Raw genomic sequence first — 24,015 nt, 5'->3', positions numbered from 1 at the left:
AGGAAGAGAAAGACATAGAGAGGTACATGGGAGGTACAGACAACAAAGATGAACCCTTTTGCACATAGAGTACTGCATTGTCAGTGAAGGCAAACAAGGGTATACAGGTAGGTAGATGGGTGGACAGGCTGAACTAGTAGGTATGTCTATGAAGCGGGGAGTGTGCCCAAGAACATGTATAAGGTTGGCAGACAACGGTCCTGTAAGTTTATGTGTATGATCTGAATTCCCAGGTGTATAATAGAGCTGACAAGAGGCAAGGTGGTAGTCACTGCTTGGTCACAGCCAGCTACCCAGAAGGACCGAGTAGTTGAACCTGTGGGCTCGGGACCATAGTCACAGGGGACATCAAGCTCAATTGGCATAACATACTACAAAAAACATTGTTCCACCTCCTACTTTGGTGAGTAGCAACTGGGATCTTTAAAGCTTGCTAGCTGCCATCTAGATGCAACAATGGGTCTCTCCATGTCCAGAGCAAAGAAGAATGAAGAAAATAAAAAATTCATGGATACAATCAGTCCTAGCGACTGGTACACCATTCAATCTGCAGCCTATACAACTATGAGACCAGAAGAACTAGATGGTTCTGGGCTACCAATGTCAACCACTTGGAAGGGGATCTATGTAGGAGATCCTGGATAGAGAGGGAGAACAATGTGGAACAAAACTCAAAATCATTTGGAGAAAAAAAAAGGGGAAGGGGACCAGATTTGCTGGCCCAATAGAGCCTGGGGAACCACTGAGACTATGGCCCCTAGCTGCCTGTCAGGTCTGGAATTGAGCCCACACCTATGGCTTCCAGCCAAGCAAAAGACAGGCATATGAGTGGAACGTTTACCTGAGGTAGATACACTCCTTGGACAGAACAATCATGTGAGAAAGAAGGGCTGCTTATGCATTGGGAGACAGTTCAGGGGGCAGGAGGGTTTGGAGAGATGGACACAGGGAAGAGGTAATTATCAGGAGGAAGTGGGAGGGGAGCTTTTGCATTGTGGTAAATTATGGTGAATGTCATGAGACAAAGTGTATGTGAACTGCTGTATGGAAAGTGTATTTGCTCTGTAAATCTTCACCCAAATCACAAAAAAAAAAAAAAAAAAAAAAACCAGTTCAAATAGGACTGAAGCCCTGGGAAAGACATACAGGGGTTGGTTCATAACTACAGTTTGTACACAAGTTGGATGTTTGTGACCTGGGAACCATCTATACTTGACTCTGTTATAGCAGGAAAATAGCCAAAAACTGTGCAAGTAAGTGTGGTTGTGTTCTAATAAAACTTTATTTAAAAAAAACAAGTAGAGTGCAGGACTTAGCCCATGGTATTTGCCAGTCCCTGCAGTTACTGTAATTTAAAGAGATCATAGCTTAATATCACATGGTATGGGTACTTAGGGGAAAACAACCATACACACACTCAAATGACAATTTAATGATGAGTGAACAACATAATAAACATAATGTCACTGAATTGTAAAAAAATCATTTGGATAAATGTATTTTTGCCATATTCTAAAAAGTTCGTAAGTTTCCACTTCAGTGTGAGATGACAGTAAATGAAGTGGAGACCTATTCTCTGCTTCCCAGGGTGTCCTGGTCTTCTGTCCCAGAGTTCTGAGGTCTTTTGTCAAGACTGGAAACAGTCACTATGCATTGTGAGAGGGATGTGAAGCTTAACCTTGCTTTTTCCTAAAGCACCAGGTCCTGCAACTCTGGGGACTGGCTGAAGTTTCTCAAGAAGTCATCAAGAAACTAAGACCGATAAACCAGAGGCTGTACTTGCCAGAAGCTGTGTCTGAGAAAATGGCCCTGGCCCCATGGAAACAACATGTGAATTCTAAGGTGCAATTAATAAAAACATCACGAACTTTGCAGTCACAAGATATGGTTTCAAATTCCAGCTCTGCACCTTAGCTGTGAGACCTTGTACAAATGACAACTCAGTGTCCACATCAGGAAAATGAAGACCATCTTTTGTCTCATAGGTTGGTTAGGAAGATTTATGGAAGAGAAATGGAGTCCTGATACATACTACAACATGGGATGAACCTTGAAAACATTATGATGAGTGAAATAAGTACTAAAAGGAAAATATTGTATGATCTCACTTACACAAAATATTTAGAATAGGCATGTGTGTAGAGATCACTAGTGGTTAGCATAGGGAGGTGAGAGGGAGGAAGAAAGGAAGACAATACATCAAGGACACTGAGCTGTTAAGGTTGATGGAAAAATTCAGGAAAGGTTAATAATGATGGTTGAACAACATGATGTATGTAATTAATGTCACTCAACTGCACATATAAAGACTGATGAAATGGAAAACGTTCTGTTACCTACACATTCACCACAATTAAAAAAAAAAAAAAAGGTGTAAGGGGGAGACTTATAGGGTCAAGAATTTAAAAAGTCCAGCACAGCACCTCAGTATACAATATTGGTTGCCTTTCTCCTTCTTCCTCCATTTCTGCATGGACAAGAGTCACTAGAGTAATGGTATGTGAGGCTAAAAGGTGTTTTACCATACACATAAAAGGTATGTGGGGTTCTGCAAAAGCTCAAGTTTTGGCACCAGGATTACAGTTGCTGACCAGTGAAGCCAAGCACCAGACTCCTTGTTTCCTTGCTTTTCAGAACCTCACCAGCACATGTCAGGAGGGGCACCAGTCACAAAAAGGCAAATGTGAAAGAAGCACACTACTGCTGCTGCAGCTTTTGCCATAATGCAGGGCATCGCAACAGTATGCAGAGCCCTCTTCTGAGTGAGCAGACACTGCCCTGATCCACAGCAAGAGAGCTCCAGAACAGAGGCATGAGGTTGTACAGTGAGTTATTATGGAAGAAGTGGCATTTCCCAGCACGCTTAAAAAAAAAAAAAAAAAAAACCCTGAATTAGATATTATCTAGAAGACAATCCTAATTTGAGGTTCTTTTTTTAAAGCCCAGTGTCAAGTCCTGTTTTCAGGAAAACATGTTCTACTGCTTCAATAAAAACCTGAATTGACCTTTCTAATCAGAGAAAGTGCTTCTCCTTTTGGAGAAGGATATATGAAATGAGTGCCATCATAACGAATGCTAAGTAAAGCCTTCCCTGGAAGAGGTATAAAGGATGGTGATGACAGAATGGGAAGAAACAAAAGCCATCTGTAACCACACAGGAGGCCCTCTGGCTTTTATGCTATACACCTGGGCTTCACTCCCAGTGGGTGCATCTCCTATTGTTCTTAGCTGCCATCCAGTAGACCCTCGCCTTGTGGCATCCCTATCACAACAGAATGCTGCCCGATGCTCCCCATCCCCACGGATCAGACCATTGTGCTCCACAGCATTTTCACTGGCTGATTTTTGGAAGTAGATTGGGAGGCCTTTCTTCCCAGTCCATCCTAGTCTGGAAGCTCCACTGAAATCTATTCAGCACCCTAGCAGCACACAAGCCTACACTGATGATGGAGGCACATGAGGTTCACTGAGCAGGCATTGAACCCGGCTCTCCCACATAGAAGGTGACTATTCTACCACTAAACTGCCACTGCCCCCAGTGTATTAACTAGATGAATAGATTTAGAATTTTTTTTGTTGTTGTTTTATATAAACTCAGTACCAAATTCTCATCATTTAAAAAGTTTCAAGCATTTCCATTGCATCTTACATAGCTGTTAAATGCGATATGCATTTGCCTTCTCTTAGAATGAGAGGTAGAGGGTCAACTAAGTGAAAAAATTCCCAGGGAGGCAATTAGTACACAACTTCTTCCCAAGACAGATGACTTCATAGTTATCCCTGTGCTAGTTTTTCAACACACACACAGTAGTCTCCTGAGAGGTACATGTGGAAAACAGGAGACAGGAGCTCAGGACAACATCCCTCCTGCTGCCATCCCAATTTCCCTAAAAGACATGCTCTTAATAGACATGAGCTGTGACCTCAGACTTGCACATAGTAGATATAGGAGCAAAGATGGGCATGACATATACAATGTATGCCAGAGCAAGGGAGGGGAGGGACCAGGTTCAACAATCTGAAGAAAAGTGTGGTTTTAGCATTCCTTGAATTGATGCTCTTCCCTATATACAATGGTGATGTCCTCAGGAATGCCTTTTCTGACTACTCTCTGCCTGAGCCCCACATCTGCTTTGATAACTGTTATCGCCAACACCTACCAGAATAATAGAAATACAATAAAAATCATTCAGTAAATCAATGAATGAATGACCAGTTGCCATTGACTTGATTCTAACTCATGATGACCCCATGCATGCCAGAATAGAACTGTGCTCCACAGGCTTTTCAATGGCTAACTGAAGTAAAAGTAGATTGACAGGTCTTTCTTCTGAGGCACCTCTGGGTGGACTCAAGCTGTCAACTTTTTGGAACACAGCCAAGGAGGGCCTTTTTTGTTGTCCCTCCCCTTTTGCCCGTGTCCTCCAACCATCTATGGTAGCATGAGCCTCGGTAACTTAAGCCATACAGAATATGAAGTGCACATAGGCACCACACACCTTTCCTGTATGACCAGCCAGATTTCCAGTCTCTATGAAAATGAGAAGGAAAGCCAAACATGTGTTCATCAATGCCCAGGGTCCAGACACAGGAATCCAGTTCTTCCCACAAGAGCCTCGCCCTCTGTCAGTGCCCTCTTCCCACTGGGGGCAACCCAAAGCTTCCACATAGAGGCCAGGGTTCATGAGGAGAACAGCCTCCTCGATTCTCCCACTGCAGCAGAATCCTTCTGCTGAAATAAACTGTCCAGCCAGTAGGCTGACTGGCCTGGTAACAGAGTAAGTTCTCCTGAAAGCAACAGATTCATAGCACATATGCTTTGCAATAATCAGTCTAACCAAAAACAAAACGAAACAGTTGCCATCAAGTAGATTCCAACTCATGATGACCCCATGTGTGTCAGAATAGAACTAGTCTCCATAGTTTTCAATGGCTGGTTTTTCAGAAGTAGCTCACCAGGCCTTTCTTCTGAGGTTCAAGCCTCCAATCTTTCCATTAGCAGTGGAGCAGTTTAACTGTTAGCACCACCCATGTCACCCAATGCATGTAGGATGGTTGAAAAATGATATATTGATAAGGGTAATTCACAATGCATTACATATCAGCACTGGGAACTTGGTGTGCTCTGAGCTAAAAAATATTTCCTCCTTAATTGAGGTGCAAAAGTTAGAAGAAATGTCCATATTTTATTATAACCCCCCCCAAAAAAAATTATTTCTGAAATGGAACTAATCACTATCTTGTTGAAGTTTCAGTGGACAATAACCATAGCTAAGATGAATCTCAGAAGGCACTGAAAATTGACTGTGCAATGATATCTTAATGCTGTGAGGAAAAAGCAATGGCTTTTTGTCTGCAAAACACCGCATAATATGGATTAACGTGGAGGACATTATCTTGAGTGAAATAAGTCAACCACAGAAGGACAAATATAGTATTAGTTCATTGTTGTGGAGGGTCAAGGAAAGGTTTGTATATGGAGGGAAACTTTCTTTGTTGGTTACCAGGGGTGGGAGGGGAGGGGAGGGAACACTGCAAAATAAAAAAAAAAAATATGCATTGACCCATGTCACTTTAGTTTTGTGTATTTCACTGTACATAAATTATATTTCAATGAAATGCATTAAAAAAAAAAAAAAAGCAATGGCTTTTTATTTCACTCCACCATGGGGCAAAACAATAAACAAAAATAATCCTTCATCTTGTCTCATCTGTTGTTTGAAGAGATCCCAAATGTTTGAACCTGATAATTTAAACATTTAACAAAAAATTACTGAGCATCTACTTTGTGTTTGTTTGTTTTTTTTTTCTTTTTAAAACCAAACCAAACTCACTGCCATCTAGTCGACTCCCACTCACAGCAACCCCCTTTGGATTTCTGAGGCAGTAAATCTTTACAGAAGTAGATTGCCTAGTCTTCCTTCCATGGAGTGGCTGGTGGGTTTGAACTGTCAACCTTTTCTGGTTAGCAGTCAAATGTCTTAGGCACTATGCCACCCAAGAAATAACAGTATGCCTCACAATCAGTGATGTCTTGTTTGTGCTGTTCAGTCAATTAGAACTCATAGTAACCCTACAGGACAGAAGACAACTGCCTCATGTGGTTTCCTAGACTGAACCCTTTATAGAAGCAGATTGCCATTTCTTTGTCCCACAGAGCCACTGGGTAGATATAGACCACTGACCTTTTCATTAACAGTCACTGAAACACAGTAAAAGGTATTATTTTTTAAGTTTATAAACTTCAACCCACCTATTATTTTTAAAGTTTGACATATCAACAGACCTACTCAGTCCAATTCTAAACATACACTGCAATGCAAACTACCAATGTCTCATGCAAAATGTTCAACAAAATTCTAGCAGTTCCTCCTCCTCTGAAAATCTGCTTACATGCCTGATTGTGTTGATTCAAGGACATTTACTTTTAAGAATTTGTTTTTCTCATTTGAACATCTTCAAATAGCCTAAGTGGCTTGAATACACAAGTTGTTAACTGGATGAATTAAAGAATAAAATATACAGTATATAAAAAACAAAAACAAAAAATCTTTACCATAAGTCCTAGAGGAAGAATCACGGGCAAGTGGGGCTTGGGAGGACACCAGCCTCCAACTGGATCCCCTCAGCCTCATCTTTACACTTTGGGGGACAGAGGCCACATCTCCCTCGCTGCTTTGTGCATAAGATAATGCTTTTTAGGCTATGGTGATAAGAGGCTTTTCTGCAACAACTCAGTGTGTTTCATAATCCTCAAACATCCTATGAGGTTAAACAGAAAGGTGCTGTCTGCTGGAAATGGCATTCCTGGATGCAAAGGTGGAAAAGGCAGTGGGTGGGGGTGGAAGATAGAAAAACAGCCAATTCCTGTCTCTGTAAAATGACTGCAGGGCAGAGAGCAGCCCTGGGTACGGAATGCTGGGACACAGAGCCCCTTAAACGGAATAGTTTGCTCCCTTTCGTCTGGCTCTTTGGTGTTTACACTCCAAGTCTACTTCCCATAGGAAATTTGGGCTGACAGAGAGGATGACTGTTGTCTGGAATTTTCAGTCAGGAAGTCTATCTGGCAAAGGAGGGAGGGCTTCTTTTGGATGCTGCTGTTGATGCTGCCCATGCTGAGCAAACCACCAAGTTAAACAGATGCGAGTTCAAATCAGCAGGACTCCATCACCTTTAACTTATTTGAAACAGCATTTATTTTTTAAAAACAGATCCTCAGAAACTTCATTCATTAAGTACCTGGCTTTAGAATTTTTTCATTTCAAGCAACCCATGAAAAAAAGGGGGAGGGGCAGGGACCAGAAGTGACTTCTACAGAGGCAAACTCCATTCTTAATGGCTACGCTGTGGTTCTTTTATTTCATAGAAGTCTGTGCTTTGCTAAGGGAAATACATTTTTCTTGATTCAACATGGTAAAAAAAAAAAAAAAAAATCAATGACATAAACCCAAAAATGTCTAGCATTGGTTAATTGAAGGGAAATCCAGATTCTAAGAATCAAGAAGTAGTTTCTAGACCCAAACTACTGCTTGAGTTCAAAGCCTGGCTGTGGTAATTTTTAGCTATGTGACCATAGTCGAGTGATTTAACTTCTCTAAGCCTCAGTTTTCCCTGGAGATAACAGTGGTCTAACTCATAGGCTTATGAAAATCAAATAAGTTAAAATTTGTAAAATACTTAGACCAGGATCTGGCACTCGGTACACACAATCAAAGTTTAGTTATAGAAAAGTAGAAAATGAAACTGTTAATGGTAGCAGAAACTTGTTTATAAGGCTTAAAAAAAAAAAATACTGGTCACAGTTTATGTTATCATTGCATCCCAAATTACCTCCTGATCTTGCCTGTGTCAGTAGCAAACACCCATGACCTCACTTTAGACAAAAGAGAACTAGAAAAGTATTCATTATCCTCAGATTCCTAACACACTTCATTTATTCACCATTTGTGCACACTCCATATGATGGTGTTAATATCTCAGGTCAAATATGTTTTGGTAATTTCTGAAACCTAACTGAAAAGTATATTGATGTTATTCAAATGTATGCAGGTCATCAATTCCAGTTGCTATACTCTGGTAGCATAGTGCCTAAGGCACTTCACTGCTAACCAGAAGGCTGGCAGTTCAAACCCACCAGCCACTTCTCAGAAGGAAGATAGGGCAATCTACTTCCATAATGATACTGACTCAGAAACCCAAGGAAGGGTCACTATGAGTCGGATCTGACTCAACAGTACCTAACAACAACAACAACAACAAACATCTGTCACCTAAACACTGCAACCTTTGGGAAATACTTAATGAAAGAAACATGTCCAGTTGCAAATCTACTTCCACAATTGGATTACATCTCTGGAAAGAGGAAGGAGGCTGCAGAGTTATAAATCCTTTACAACCCCAAAATAAATGATAAATTTCCTTTACAACCCCCCAAAAGACCAATTCTTCCACAGCTGACCACTCTAAAGGAAGAATTATAATTTACAAAAAAAGGTAAGACTTTGTTCTAAACTTTTTGGGATTCATAAAGACCTAGAAATGGGAACCTGGCTGTTATTATTGAGTAAAATTTAAAGTCAATACATAGATGAGAAAGGATGTTTTTGCTTGTTTCCTAGGTAAGGTGAAATGGCATTATTTTTTGCTTTGTTTCAGGACTGACTTGGGATAGAGGATAGGGTAGAAGAAGTAAAAAAAAAAAAAAAAAATCTATCACCAGAAATTTGAGTCCTAAAATATAACTCAGTTTAAGGAAAATGTCTGAACTTTTTCAAATAAGTGAACTAAGCAAATTATGTCCTAATTCTTAAGCAGCATTTTTTCCCCTGAGAACTGTCTTTACATACAGATTGGAGCATCAAAGTTATGCAAATAAAAGATCCAGCCACCAAGCCAGCTGGTCTGTACTGGAATTTAGTCTTTGGGTTTCAAGCCTGCGACATGGAAGGGGTTTGGCTGTGGGTTGTTTTTAACTTGTTGTTTTGTTTTTTGCATCACTGAAAGATAGGATTGTAGAAAGGGAGAGGATGTTAGAGACCCTTGAATCACAAACCTTCATGGTACAGATGAGCAAAACAAGGTTCCACAAGGTCTTTCCCTTCACACAGCTCCCTCCCCAGCCAATGCCATGCCACTCCCAGTCTCCTACTGACAGATTTCCATTTTCACCTGTTCTGGCCTGTTTTCCCTCCCCTTTTTCCCCTGTCTGCATTTATTACCTCACTGGATGTTCCTCACACCACTTGAACAAGTTACTTCTGTTTACCCTCTGGAATGATTAGAATCAGACTACACATGACACACTGTCATTTTCCTTTCAAGCTCTCTTTGTACTGGTCAATCAGACTTTAAGACATTTTATGGTCAAAGTTACTAATGCAGATGTTTTCAATGCAGTCATTTGTTCTAGTCTAGATGACTCATTTAAATGGACCCATACAGAATTTCCACTTGGGCTGAAAATGAGATACAACTCTCCTTCTGCTCTGACCTTAGCTCTCCAGGAATGCTGCTTTACTATGGCTCATCCTCTGCTCTTCTTGTGGAGGAAGAGAAAGAAAGAAGAGCCAAGCAAGAAGCTCTATCAATGATACATATTTGATCTCATCCAGTCTTCATTAGCAAACTCTTGAGACAGGTGCATGTCCATCTTACAGATAAGAGAACCGAGGAGAGGTTTAACACCTTGGCACAGTTACAAAGTTAGGACTGATATTTAAAAGTTATGCTATTCTGACTCCTTAGCCCTCTTCTTTTACTGTATTATGCTCCCAGGACTAAATAGTTATCAACCCCATTTATCTGAGTCTTGATTGCTTCTCTATATATGAATCTTCTAAATATATCTCCCCATCAACTCCTATTACACATTGTAGGGTCCCAGAAAGGGAGACAGGTAGAAATAAAGGAGAACTATGTTCCAATGGTATATTTTGTCATGGTATGTGTTGCAACTGTCTGGCCACAGTCCCCACCCTTCCTTCTCTAAAGGACAGAGGACAGGAGTGAGAAGCAGTGTGGCATACTGGTTACCAGCTCAGGAATTTAGGTCGATTGCCTGAGTTGCTGACTTGTGGTGTGACATCAGTGAAGCTATTTACTCTTTCTGTGCCTCTGTGCCTAATATGCAAAATGAGCATGATACTGATGTCATAGTTTTGAGAATTAAAAGAGAAAATACATATAACTCCCACAGAATAGTGCCTAGCAGATAGTATTTCTCTCCCTCCCCTCAAATGATTAAGACATTAACTAAGACATTATTCAAGCCACCCTAGAGAAATTTTCTAGTAGATTTATCTTGGACAAGGTCATATTCATGTGATGAAGAGTTAGAGAAAGTCAAAGGCAGCCAGAAGAATCCTCAAGCCTCAAGGGTTTAAGTCTGAGAGGAAATGGAAACGTCTCTGCTTCTTCAAGCTAACAGTGGGTAGAATTCATGCAGATTGTAAGACCTTTAAGAATTTCTTTAAGTTCTGTTCTACTGGACTCAAGATCTCCCTGTCACCTCCTGCAGCATGAAGTCACTTCCCTCTCTGACAATTCTCTCGGCACCATCACTTTTATCATCAAGGCAATCCACAAAGAGGCTTCTACATAGGTCAGAAGACCTTCCTCTGAGAGACATCTTTCCTCTTCCTCATCTGCTTCTTAAACCCATGAAAAAGGACAAAAGGGTAAGTTCTTTTGCTCCCCGCCCCCAACCCAACCTCCAGTATCTTCACAAATGGCCCCTCTGCTTTTGTTCTCAAGCCACAATGCCCTGAGAAGAACCCTGTAGACTTTTGAACAAACAGGCAGCATGGTAAAAGATAAAGAGCACTTGTCCTAGGAGTCAGGAAACACGGGCCCTGGTGTCCCCTCTCAAAGCCTACTGGCTGTGTGACCTTGGGCAAGTCACCCTTCTTCTCTAGGCCTCAGTTTCATCTTCTGTAAAATGAAGGACTACACTAAAGAAGTCTCTTCTAACTCTGAGCTTTATGTTGCTAAGCTTCAGGAGGAAGAATGTGAGCAAAAGCTGAAACAGCAAATGTTCTCTTAAATACACATTTAAAATGCAACAAAACCAGTTGCCATTGAAAACAATCACCATGCGATCCTCAGCCTGTTTGACCATGAGACCAGAAGAACTAGATGGTACCTGGCTATCACTGTCAACCACTCAGAAAGGGAGCAGTGCAGGGGATCCTAGATAGAGTGGGAGAATAACATGGGAAAAAAAAAAAAAAAAAACAAGCCTCAAAATCATTAAAAAAAAAATCCAAGTTTACTGGTCTGATAGAGTCTGGTGAGACCTCTGAGACTATGGCCCCTAGTTACCCTTCAGGTCTGGAAGTGAACTCATTCCTGTGGCTTCCAACTAAACAGTAGACAGGAATATAAGGGTGAACATTTACATCAGATGGATACAATCCTTAGAACAATCAATCATGGGAGAACAGAAGGGCAGTACTTGCACAGGGAGATAGCTTAGGGGGCAGGAATGCATAGGAAAGAAAGACATAGGGAAGAGGTAGCTACAGGGAAGAAGTAGGAAGAGAGCTGTTACATTGTGAGGAATTGCAGTCAGTGTCATGAAACAAAATGTGGTTGAACTGCTATATGGAAAATGAATTTGTTCTGTAAACTTTCACCCAAATCACAATTTAAAAAACAAAACAGTTGTCCTTGAATCAATTCCAACTCATGACAACCCCATGTGTGTCACAGTAGAACTGTGCTCCACAGGGGTGTTGATGGCTGATTTTTCAGAAGTAGATCACCAGGTCTTTCTTCCAAGGCACCACTGGGTGGACTTGAACCTCTAAACTCTCAGCAGCTGAGTGCATTTAACTGTTTGTACCACCCAGGGACTCCATGTACATATTTACCACAATTAAAAAAAATAGAGAGAAAGCGAGAGAGCGTGCAGCAGGGACCCACAAACCCCACTTTCTCCTGAACATGTTGGGTTTAAAATTTTGGCCTTCACTTGAGTAGTCACATTAAAAGCAGATACATATAACCTGTGTATGCACATGCATGTACACACACATGCACACATATACACACAACCTCATGATCTCTATTGCTATCGAACTTACATACTGTCAAAAATAAACAAAAACAAACTTTCTTTGAGTTACACAGTCTAGTAAGCACAAAGTCTAGTAAGCCCTAGTCCTAGGACAGTACTTGAATTTAGTGTTCAAATACATCCAGTCAAATGAAAACCACACAAGCCAAGCCATTTAATAACTAGACTCACTTTCCTGGAGTTCCTTACCTGTTGCTTTGCCTTGGGATTTCTTAAAGATGACTTGGTTACAAACTTATCCCTAACTTCCCCCCATCATTTCAGAGTAGGATCACATAGACAAGAAACATTTACTTCATATCTTATTTACCCTGCTTCAGCCAAAGGACAACAATTGCAGAATCAGGCAGATCGAGCACTTAGATTGCTCTTTACGAAAATAATTCAGCATATAGACAACTCTGAAACAGACAATAAATCAGAAAAGGAGAAGAGGGAAAAATAGGTAACTATGGCAAAGAATAGTTCTTTGATCTATAATCTGTCATATTATTTTTCCCTGGAAAAAACTGTGGTTCTTGTGAACAAAGATAAACCTTGTGGACCACAGGTAAGCCTGGCCTTCTGAGAAAAATCACTTCCTGCCCAGCAGGGTGCTTAGCCTGTTGCCTGCAGGCAAAACCAGACTTGAACATTACCTTTCCGAAAATGAAATGAAGTATTTCTATAACCTCAGCCTTCCCACCCCTGTAAAAGAGACAGTTTCCCCCATGCCCCAGGAGCATTTTTAGATCATCTTGTAAAATTTTAAGCAGAGAGTACAAAGGAATAACAAAGAAGCACTGATCTGTGGTAAACATGTAATTTAAAAGTCCCATTACTAGAGAGAGTAATGTTCACACTAATGAGCCGTGATTAGAATATATTAAAGTTAAAGAGGGTTTCAGTGTAGCCAAAGGCTAAGCCTATTTATTATTACTTAGCTACACCAGAAGGGGTGTACTGGAGCACATAGTAGCCCAGAATTGGCTGCTCATTAGATAGATGTGAGCTGCTGACTTCTCCTTGGCTGGCATGGGATTTCAGCAACTTTTCTAAAGCAGAGGAAGCATTTAACAGCTATGACCATATTAGAATCATCTATCTGAGAAGAATAATACAAAGCTATTCTCAGAAGTTGTTTGTGGCAAGGGATCCCTGACTCACATGAGAAGACCACGGTCTTCCTCAGCAAAACATTTCTGGGATGGATGGGACTCTTAAGCAGGGCTTCTCAACACCTGGTGAACATGGGAATATTATAAATTTTGTAACTAAAAATGTTAGTTCTGTGGTAACTGCTCAATGTCTATCACACTACAAAATGTCTCACCCTGTTCCCACAAGCACACAGTTATTATCTAGGTCCTCCCCAACACGTAGAAATGTTTGCTACCCTCACTCTTATAATTCGAAGGAAAACTCTTTCATGTTGCAATGAATATACAATCCTGTCTGGAATAAAGTTGGTTGCTGTTAAGCCAGGTCTCTTTCCTCTGACAACCTACTGTGCTCCACTCTACAGCATGTCACAGTAGCCCAACAGGGAAGTGTCTCCTCTGACAGGCATTGGTGTGACAGTAACTATACTCAGTTATGGCAAAAACAAATTGGATATAGTGATTGAAATCTGGTGACCTTTCTGTGATGGATTCAAGCCTCCCCATTTTGCCAATAAGAGAAGGGAAAAAAAAAAAAAAACAGACTAAAAAGAGAGGCAGTGCCTTCTCGGGATCATCCAGCCTTTTAGTACTGAACTAGAACTGGACATGAGCTCTCCCAGCCCAGCATTATCTCTGCTGCTCACAACTCTTCCCTAGTGTCCCAACTCAACCTGTGAAGAATGAGCCCATGTCTCTACTCAACCATATCATTATTTTAAAGAAAGAACTACGTTTATGTTGTCCTTTCCTTGTGTCAGAGTCCCTGCATGGTGCAAACAGTTAATGCACTAGGCTACTAACTGAAAGGTGGGCAGTTTGAGTACACCCAGAGGTTCTTCAAAAGAAAGACTTGGTAATCTACTCTGAAACATCAGCCACTGAAAACCCTACGGAGCAAAAAAAAGAAAAGAAAAAAGAATCCTATGGAGCACAGTTCTACTCCACACATGAGACTGCCATGAGTTGGAATGAATTCAATGACAACTGGTTTCTTAGTTTTCCTGTGCTGCACATCTTACATACCTCCCATTCTTCTAACTCTCCTCCAATAGCACTATATGGGTACTGAGCTAAGAAGACAGCTGATCTGACCCAATTAATCTCCTGGGGTTCTCTATGAAGAAAGGAGGGACAGAGTTGGAGTCTACAGCAGGAGGCCTCTCTCTTCTCCTCTTGGTCTCTCTCTCTATATTCAAAGGGTATAAATTCTTTGAGCAGATGAAGGGGAGGGATGGGAACCCAACACCTCCTCCCTCATGGCTGACTCTGATTTTGCAAAGAGATGAGTTGTGGTAGGTAGACCTGTGAGGTACACCCACAAGCTAAAATTGAGCTCTCCTGGTAAAAGCAGGGATCTATTAGGAGGAAGTGGAAGAAATGTGGAACAATTTTTAAGGGGAAATACAAGGATAACTGCCACATTTTCCTAGCTCCCACACGTATCTGATAGTCCCGCTTTGTTACTCATCTCTTTAGAAGACTGGGAAACAGTTACTGCTAAATGTAAAGAATTTAAGGAAGGCTCCAAGAAGCACATGATTTACCCAAGCTGTGCAAGCCAACAAGAGGCAAGAGAGATGAAGCTGCTAAACAGTGAGAAATCTGTGGCATAGATGAAGGGCTGGTGAACTATGGAGGATGAGCCAAGCCACTCATTTTTGGGAAATAAAGTTTTATTGCAACACAGTCATACTCATCATTTGTGTAGTGTCTATGGCTATTTGCAGGCTACAGAGGCAGAATGGAATAGTTGCAACAAAGACAATATAATCCTCAAAGCCTAAAATATTTACATCTATATGTTTATAGAAAAAGTTTGTAAGTAGTTTAGAGAAAATATTATGTGAAAGGAATGGATCCACCTTCAGATATAAAGCCATTGAGGGGTCTCATTTGATTACCTAAGGGGCTCTCTGCCTGCTTGAGAGAGGACTGCCTACAACAGATTAGTGCTTGTGCTAATAAATACTCACCTTGCATTCTCACCCTTATACCTTGCATCAAGGGAAAACCACTGAGTAAGCACAGTTGCATTTCAACTAAAGAATTTTCTGCCTTGCTCATTGTCACTATTTCTGAGTGAATCAGAAATACTAGAGAAGACAGAGGTGATGATGATAGTGGGGATGATGAGGATGATGATCTACTTCATCTCTAGCATCATCACCCTCACTCTTATCATTGCCAACACTTACAGACCACTTACCTTGTGACTACAACATTCTAACATATGTACTCCTCACAGTAACCTAGGTACTACTGTTATCCTCATTTTAAACTTGAGGAAACAGAGGCACAGAATGGTTAAGTAACTTGCCCTTGATCACATAGCTACTAGGTGGAACAACTCCAGAGTCTTTGATCTTAACCACATATTAATACAATATTAATTAACTTTTTAAACCTTATAAACAGAGGGCCAGAGACGTAAAGGTCTTAACTGAAAGTACGACTGTTGTTGTTGATACGTGCCATCAAGTCGGACCCGACTCATAGCAACCCCTCCTTGGGTTTCTGAGGCAGTATCAGTATGGAAGTAGATTGCCCAACCTTCCTTCCAAGGAGCGGCTGAAGGGTTTGAACCGCCAGCCTTCTGGTTAGCAGTCAAGTTCCTTAGGCACTTGTTGTTGTTGTTGTTGTTATGTGCCGTCGAGTCGGCCCCGACTCATAGCGACCCCTCCTTGGGTTTCCGAGGCAGTATCACTACGGAAGTAGGATTGCCCAACCTTCCTTTCGAGGAGTGGCTGGTGGGTTTGAACCGCCAGCCTTCTGGTTAGCAGTCAAGTGCTTTAGCCACTATGCTACCAGAGCTCCTAGGGCAAATCTACTTTAGAACTTGATTTGCTGATGAATTTCTACTCTGTGATGCTGCTCTCTTCTCAAAAGTCCTTACCTTCATCATCTCCCTCACTCCCATCTCTGATCCAACAACATGACTCCCATGAGTTTTTCTTGCTTCTCTGCTTAAGCCCCCACCATACTCCAAAGCTAATCCATTTCATTCAGCCTAAATCCCTACACATTTATTAAGGTGCTTTGGCTTTTGGATTAGCAGGTTTCTTTCTCTTCTCATCACACTGCTTTCCAGTGTCCATGGGCTGAAAAGCTCCCACTTTAAAAGAAGTAAGTCAGATGGAGGAATATCAGCAAAATTTTCTTAGCCAATTTTTCCACCAACTATCATGGAAGCCTCCCTTAGCTGTGAAAAACTAATTCTTGGCACCTATGTCCTTTAGCGTAAAGAATCCACCTTAAGATCTTTATGTTTAAATCCTCAACAGAGAAAAAAAAAAAAACTCCATAGTCCAATGGCTTGAAAACAATTTAACCTTGAAAAACTTAAGCAGGGCACTAGGTGCTCTAGAAGAGTGCTAGCGAACAGAACTTTCTGTGATGGTGGAAATGGTCTACATCTTTTCTGTCCACTATGGTAACTACTAGTCAAATGATGCTAATGGCCTCATGAAATGTGTCTGGTACAACTGAGAATTGGAATTTTTATCTAATTTCATTTTTAATTAAACAGCCCACAAGGCTAGCAGCTACCTATGGGCCAGAACATCTCTAGATCACCTATCCTTGAGTACTATGTGCCCAGATCCCTGTGCCATAGCCTTGGGGACAGGTGACATACAATAAGACTCTAAGAACTCATAAACTATACAGTGACACAAACCACATACCTAAGAAGAGTTAAATGGTAACATACAGTAAGAGCTAAAGAAATACGAAATAGCATCTTAGAGTTCTCCAAAATGAGACCTTTGTCCTTTTGCTACTGGAGTATAAAGTCTGCCTGAGAAAGTGATCACCAGTTGCTTTGACAATCCCTGCTGTAGTCAGTTTAAAGGAGATGCTGCCTTTAAATGTCAAGTGCTTTTAAGTAACTTTACAGGGAGGGATTACTATCTCCCCAAGGTAAAGGGCTGAATGTGCTATCAGGAACAAAACTCAGTTTACACGAGATGAATACTCTTCCTTTGCCTTTCATCCTTTTCTCCATAGCCTGAAGTCTTAACAAAGGAAGATTAAGAGGGAGAAATATGCGGTTTTTGCTACCTTTATCACCTTGTAGAGTCTCCTCCACAAGTACTTTCAGGACAATTTCCACTCTGCATCTGCTTTTCTAACCTTCCTCTCAAAATGTCTAGGATAACAAGATGCTGGCAACCCAACTTCATACTTTTTGCAGAGGAGTTAAGGAGGGAGGGGATGAGGAGAGAGAGAGAGTGAGAGAGATCAATGGTTAACCCAAACGTTGTTGTTATATGCTGTCGAATCACACCTGACTCATAGCGACCCCTCCTTGGGTTTCTGAGGCAGTATCACTACGGAAGTAGATTGCCCCATCTTCCTTCCGAGGAGTGGCTGGTGGGTTTGAACCGCCAGCCTTCTGGTTAGCAGTCAAGTGCCTTAGCCACTGTGCTACCAGAGCTCCTAATCCAAACATTGTTGTTGTTGTTGTTGTTATTTGCCGTTGAGTCGGCCCCGACTCATAGCGACCCCTCCTTGGGTTTCCGAGGCAGTATCACTACGGAAGTAGGATTGCCCAACCTTCCTTCCAAGACCCAAATATTAGGATATGAGACTATCTATTGGTTCCAGTTCTTAGGCAGCCCCCATTCTCAGTTGAAGCTGGACAATAGTTTTTTATCTTCTGTAGTTTTAAGGATGACCACTTTGTCCAATGTAGTGGTTTGTGTGTTGTTTTGATTATGGAAGCTATGCCACAAGTATTTCAGCAGGGTCATCCACAGTGGACAGGTTTTTGTGGAGTTTACAGATGATGGCAGACCAGGAAGTAAGATCCAGTAATATACTTCTAAAAAGTAGCCAACGAAAACGCCATGGATCACAATAGAACATTGTTTGATATAGCACTGGAAGACAAGTCCCCTAGCTCAGAAGACACTCACAACACAGGGTGGCCACAACAACGGACTTGAATGTATCAATGGTTATGAAGATGTTGCAAGACTGGGCAATGCTTTATTCTGTTGCACATGGCGTCTCCAGGAGTTGTAGCTGACTCCATGAAAACTAATTACCACACAATTATAAGGAAGCAAATAAAGTGTCTGTAGTGAGATCATCTAAGATGTTCTCACTGCAATTTATGGTCAGTTGTGTGTGAACCAAGGTTCACTATTTCTTTTTTATGCTTTTTTTGTGACAAAACAGATAAAATGAAAAACATTGTTTTCCAAGTAATGCTCAATTAATATGACCCCACATTAATCTTAATTTTTAATTATATTGAACATTTGGGACACTCATTTATCCTGCTATGTTGGGGTTATACTAAAACAAACATAAAATTTTAAAAAAGAAAACAATAAATTGAGCATTAACAATAGGCTTACACCTTGATGACACCTGTGCTTCCCAATAAACTCTTAAATTGGTTTTTGTATATAATTAACTCTGAAAAGACTTCCAATGCCTGTTGCTGGAAAAGCTACATTGCTAGAAACAATAGTCCAGTCCCAATCTACCAAAAATAAAATTACTTTGACATCAGAAAAGAAAGCAGCATATAAAACACCACAGCACCCTCATTCTTCCATCCTCCTAACAACATGAGGTCTCATCTTGTGTTTCCAACCCTCAGGTTCCATGAAAGTAGGATTGTCATTTTGTGGAGTGGAAGGTCATGCTGGCCAGAGAGGGTAAGTGGTACAGAATAATAAAAGAGGTTCTTGCTGGTGAGAAAGACAGGGACCAAGGTCCTAGCTTGTCAGTACTGAGGGCCTATGAAATGACATTCAGGGGCATGGCATGGTCTGCTTAAAGTGGGCAGGGTTAAGTGAGGTCTCACATGATCTCTTGATAGAGAACAGTCCAGGGCTAACCGATTTTATCTCCACTTCATCCTCATGACAATTCAGTGTGAAATGGACAAAGACCAAGAAAAGATCTTATTATACAGGATTATCTGCTGCCCAGAACTCACTGCCATCAGATCAACAAGACATTGTTTCCAGAGGCTTCTGAGCACCTGGAATGGCTTTGATTAAACAGAACCTCTCTTTGTAAAGGATTTTACCTGGATGTACCTTTGAGAGTAGCATTTGGGAAAGAAAAGACCTTCATTAGGAAAAACATTGAACATAAATGTACCATTGCAAAACCTTGTGTGTGTGTGTGTGTGTGTGTGTGTGAGGGGGGATTAAACTATTAGAAGAGTTAGTTACACTTCAATGAGACTATTGTGATTTAGTTCCAAAAGCATATTGCTGAAGTACTGCTTTCACAGAACGTAACATCAGGCTTTGTTTGATTTGGCACTTCCATTCTTTTTACAAAATTGGATATTGTTCTAAAGATACAGGCATAGTAATTTACCATGGTCATAAGAATGTCTAAGATCATTATATTAAATTGCTTTCTGCTGCTAGACCAGTTTTTACTTCTACAACCTGGTGTTCAGGAATTATGAAAGCTACACTGCATTAACAACCTGAGATATGCAGGTGACACAACCTTGCTTATTGAAAGTGAAGAAGATTTGAAGGATTTACTGATGAACAACAAAGACTACAGCTTTCAGTATGGATTACACCTCAACATAAAGAAAACAAAAATCCTCACAAATGGACCAACAAAATAAGCAATTTCATGATAAATGGAGAAAAGATCGACTATCACCAAGGATTTAATTTTACTTGGATCCACAATCAATACCCATGGAAGCAGCAGTCAAGAAATCAAATGACTGATTGCATTGGGCAAATCTGAAGTGAAAGACCTCTTTAAAGTGTTAAAAAGCAAAGATGTCACTTTGAAAACTAAGGTGGAACTGACCCAAGCCATGGTATTTTCGATAGCCTCATATGTACATGAGAACTGGAAGACCACAGACAAATTGACACATTTGAATTGTGGTACTGGTGAAAAATAATGAACATACCATGGACTGCTAGAAGAATGAACAAATCTGTCTTGGAGGAAGTACAATTGGAATGCTCATTAGAAACAAGAATGGCCAGACTTCATCTCTTATACTTTGGTCATGTTGTCAGAAGGGATCAGTCCCTGGAGAAGGTTATCATGCTTGGTAAAATGGAGGGTCAATGAAGAAGGGGAAGAGCCTCATTGAGATGGATTGACACTGTGGCTACGGTAGTAGGCTCAAGCATGGCAACAATTATGAGGATGGTGCAGGACTGGGGAGTGTTTTGTTCTCTTGTATATAGGGTTGCCATGAGTCAGAATGGCGCCTAATGACAAAACTGCAAAACAGAGTTTATAGATATAGCTGACCATAATCTAGCCCATAAATGCAAATACTAAAGGAATAGTGTCTCTTCTTTAATAAAATATTTATATAATTCCAGTATATGTATGCTGTTTTTTACTAATTAGATAAATCTGGAGTGGAACAAGTTCTGACTTGCTCCTCAAAAGTGAAAATGGCAAAACTTCACCTTGCTTACTTTGAACACGCCATCAGAACAACAATCACAAGAAAAGGCCACCACGTTCAGTGCAAACAAAGGAAATCCTCAATGAGATGGACTGACACAATAGCAAAACAAGGGGCTCAAACATATCAAAGATCATGGTGCAGGACTAAGCAGTTTCCTTCTTTTGTTATGGATAAGGTGGCTGTGAGTCAGAGCTAATTCAACAGCAACTACCAAAAACAACAAGTTTAATTTATTCAGGTTGAAATATGTACTATGGCTTTTTAAGAGAATATTCTTATTAGGAAAAACACACTGAAGTATCTAATGATAAAGGACTATGAAATGCTTCAGAAAAATATTTTATGTATATATTATGTATATACACACATATATTCTCAACATGAGAACCTCTGGTGGTGTAATGGTTCAGGCATTCGACTTAAGGTCAGTGGTTCAAACCCACCAGCTGCTTTGCAGCAGAAACATGAAGTAGTCTGCTTCCATAAAGATTTATAGCCTTGGAAACCCTATGGGGGTCACTATGAGTTGGAATCAACCCAATGGCAGTGAGTTTGGTTCTGGCTTTTTTTTTTTTTTAATACACAATATGTGATATAAATGCATATTGTATAACATACATAAGTGATTATTGCATATTATATATATTTGATAATACAGAATCACTTGTTTTTATATAGGGAGCAAATGATAAAGCAAAAGGGCAAAATGTCAATAAGTCAGTCTGGGCACAGGAAGCAGGTATTCTTTGCACTATTCTTGCAACCAAGTGTGGAATTATGTCCAAATAAAGTTCTGTGTCTGTGTGTTTTAATGAAAAGGAGAGGAAATGATGCTTCCCACCAGTACAGAGGAATCTTGTGCAAGTCTGCAGGCTGTCTCCCAAGTATGATGCTCACCTCAATCTGCCTTTTGCTTGGCTTTGAACATTCCCACAACTCAGCAAAGGGAAGCAAAATCAGATTTAAAAAAAAAATTCTTTAAATAACTAATCATGAGCATATTGCTGTTATTAGGTACTGTCATATTGACAGATGCCACATGATAGAGTAGAACCGCCCTGTGGTAGTTAAAGTTGTATGTCAACTTGGCTGGGCCTGGTTGAGTGGCTGGGTAGCTTGTGGTAGTTATTCCCCATGATGAGACTGGCAATCAGCTCCATTGTGGGATCTACCACAAGCAGCTGAGTAGCTGCCTTTGGGGTGTGGTCTGCTTCCTGTATATAAGGAGAAGCGTTGGGAACGGTCTCTAGCCTATGGCACGCTTGGACCATGCATGTAGCTGTGTTGTTATTCAGCAGCCTGCCATGCTCTGCTGACCTTGGGACTTACAATGAACTTGAACTAATGGCCTGCCGTGTGGTTTGGTAACATCAGGACTGTGCCTTTTTTACTTGTCAACCTTGGGCTTGGCAGCTACAGCAGCCAGAAGCTGTCTGAGTGAAAAAAAGCCTCTAGTTTCAGTTGGCCGGGGACTGGAGGCAGAGCTGAAGTCCAAGGCTGAGGGGCTTTTCACCCAGCCCCTAGAGCCTGGCACTTTGAACTTGGACTTCTAGCCTCCTGAACTGTAAGAGAATAAACTCCTCTTTGTAAAGACCATTCCATTTAGTATATTTCCTGCCAGAGCAGCACTAGGTAACCAGAATATGCCCCATAGGGTTTCCTGGCTATAATCTTTACAGAAGCCAGGTCTCTCTCCCACGGAGCTACTGGGTGAGTTAGAACTGCCAGCCTTTCAGTTAGTAGCTGAGTGCTTAACCATTGTGTCACCAGGGCTACTTGATTATAAAAGTAGTATGTGCTTATTATAGAAAACTTGGGAGTGTACAGAAAAGTAAGTAAGTAAATAAATAAATAAATCATTCCAAACATCAACAATTGAAAAGTACTACTGTCATTTTGGCATATTTCATTTCAATCTTTATTCTAAAGTTTTAAGAGAATTGGAATATTAATATGAACTATTCAGTCTGTTGTTTTTATTTAATTTTTAAATCTATATAAGCATTCCCCCATACCATGGGAGAAATATTAAAAACTTCATAAAATTTTAATGGCAACACAATATTCCATTATATGGATATGCCATAATTTACTTAATCATTTCCTTAAAACTGGCTGTTTGGTTGTTTCCATTATTTAATTATATCATACATAATTCTGTCTTAAAAGTTAAGGAATTTTTGCTTAATTTTTTTCTTTTTGTTAGTATTTTTGGTTTTTATCTTTATGATAGATTAACAGAAATAGAGTTGCTGAGCCAAAAGGTAGAGACATTTTTAAGACAATGCAAAATACCAAACTTTTTTTTAGAAAGGAAGGCACACATACTGTTAACTTTAAGGGGAAAGGAGGTGCCTGAATGGGATTATCAGAACTTTGAGACTTTGAGCTGCTAGCTCATTTAGGATTTAAAGAAAGGGAAGTTGCCGCCAGTCTAAAAATTGTAGTCTTCAGATCAAATTTAACAGCCGGGGCAAGTTTCATAAGCCATTTTGTGTCCTCAAAAGAGGAAAGACCAAAATATTCAAGCTAGTATCAACATATGCTGACTATCAGGTAAAACATGTAGAGAGCCCAGCCTCAGATAATCACCAATAAATTGAGCATTGGATGTCTATAATCCACAAACCCTTTTATTTTGATAAAAATGTTGTTGTTGTTATGTGCCGTCGAGTCGGACCCGACTCATAGGGACCCCTCCTTGGGTTGCCGAGCCAGTATCACTACAGAAGTAGATTGCCCAACCTTCCTTCTGAGGAGTGGCTGGTGGGTTTGAACTGCCAGCCTTCTGGTTAGCAGTCAAGTGCCTTAGGCACTATGCTACCAGAGCTCCTAATAGAAATAGAACCCTAAAAATTTACGTGGAAACATTTTAAGTTAAAAAAAAAAATCCTCATTTACATTAAAGTGATAGAAATCTAAAGCAAGATTCAGATTCAAGGGTATACTTTAGTTGTTTCCCCCTTTATTTTCTTAGTGGTCTGTGTGCCATCAAGTTGATTCCAACTTTTAGCAATCATGCATGATGCAATAGAACTGCTTCATAGAGTTTTCTAGGCTGAAATCTTTCTGGGAACAGATTGGCAAATATTTTCTCACATAGAGCAGCTAGTGGTTTGAACCACTGACCCTCCAGTTACCAATTGAGTGCCTAACCAGTGCACCACCAGACTTATTGCTTAGTGGTCTACCAAAAACCAAAACAAACTCACTGCCGTCGAGTCGGATCTGACTCACAGTGACCCCTCCTTGGGTTTCCAAGGCATTATCACTACGGAAGTAGATTACCCAACCTTCCTTCCAAGGAGTGGCTGGTGGATTTGAACTGCCAGCCTTCTGGTTAGCAGCCAAATGTGTAGACACTACAC

At 40.6% G+C, this 24,015-nt stretch overlaps 1 protein-coding gene across 1 annotated transcript in view; it reads right to left on the bottom strand.

The window, feature by feature from the left end:
- TNFRSF21 (TNF receptor superfamily member 21) overlaps positions 1-24,015 on the bottom strand; it is a 146,660-nt gene that overhangs the window by 37,362 nt on the left and 85,283 nt on the right. The gene's annotated exons all lie outside the window — the stretch shown is intronic.

The sequence above is a fragment of the Orycteropus afer genome, unplaced genomic scaffold (genome assembly GCF_000298275.1).
Source record: "Orycteropus afer afer isolate SDZICR_OR568_19922 unplaced genomic scaffold, OryAfe1.0 scaffold00034, whole genome shotgun sequence".
In the NCBI taxonomy this organism is placed as follows: Eukaryota; Metazoa; Chordata; class Mammalia; order Tubulidentata; family Orycteropodidae; genus Orycteropus; species Orycteropus afer.
The sequence above is the reverse complement of the archived record's forward strand: the minus strand, read 5'-3'. Positions and strand labels throughout refer to the sequence as shown.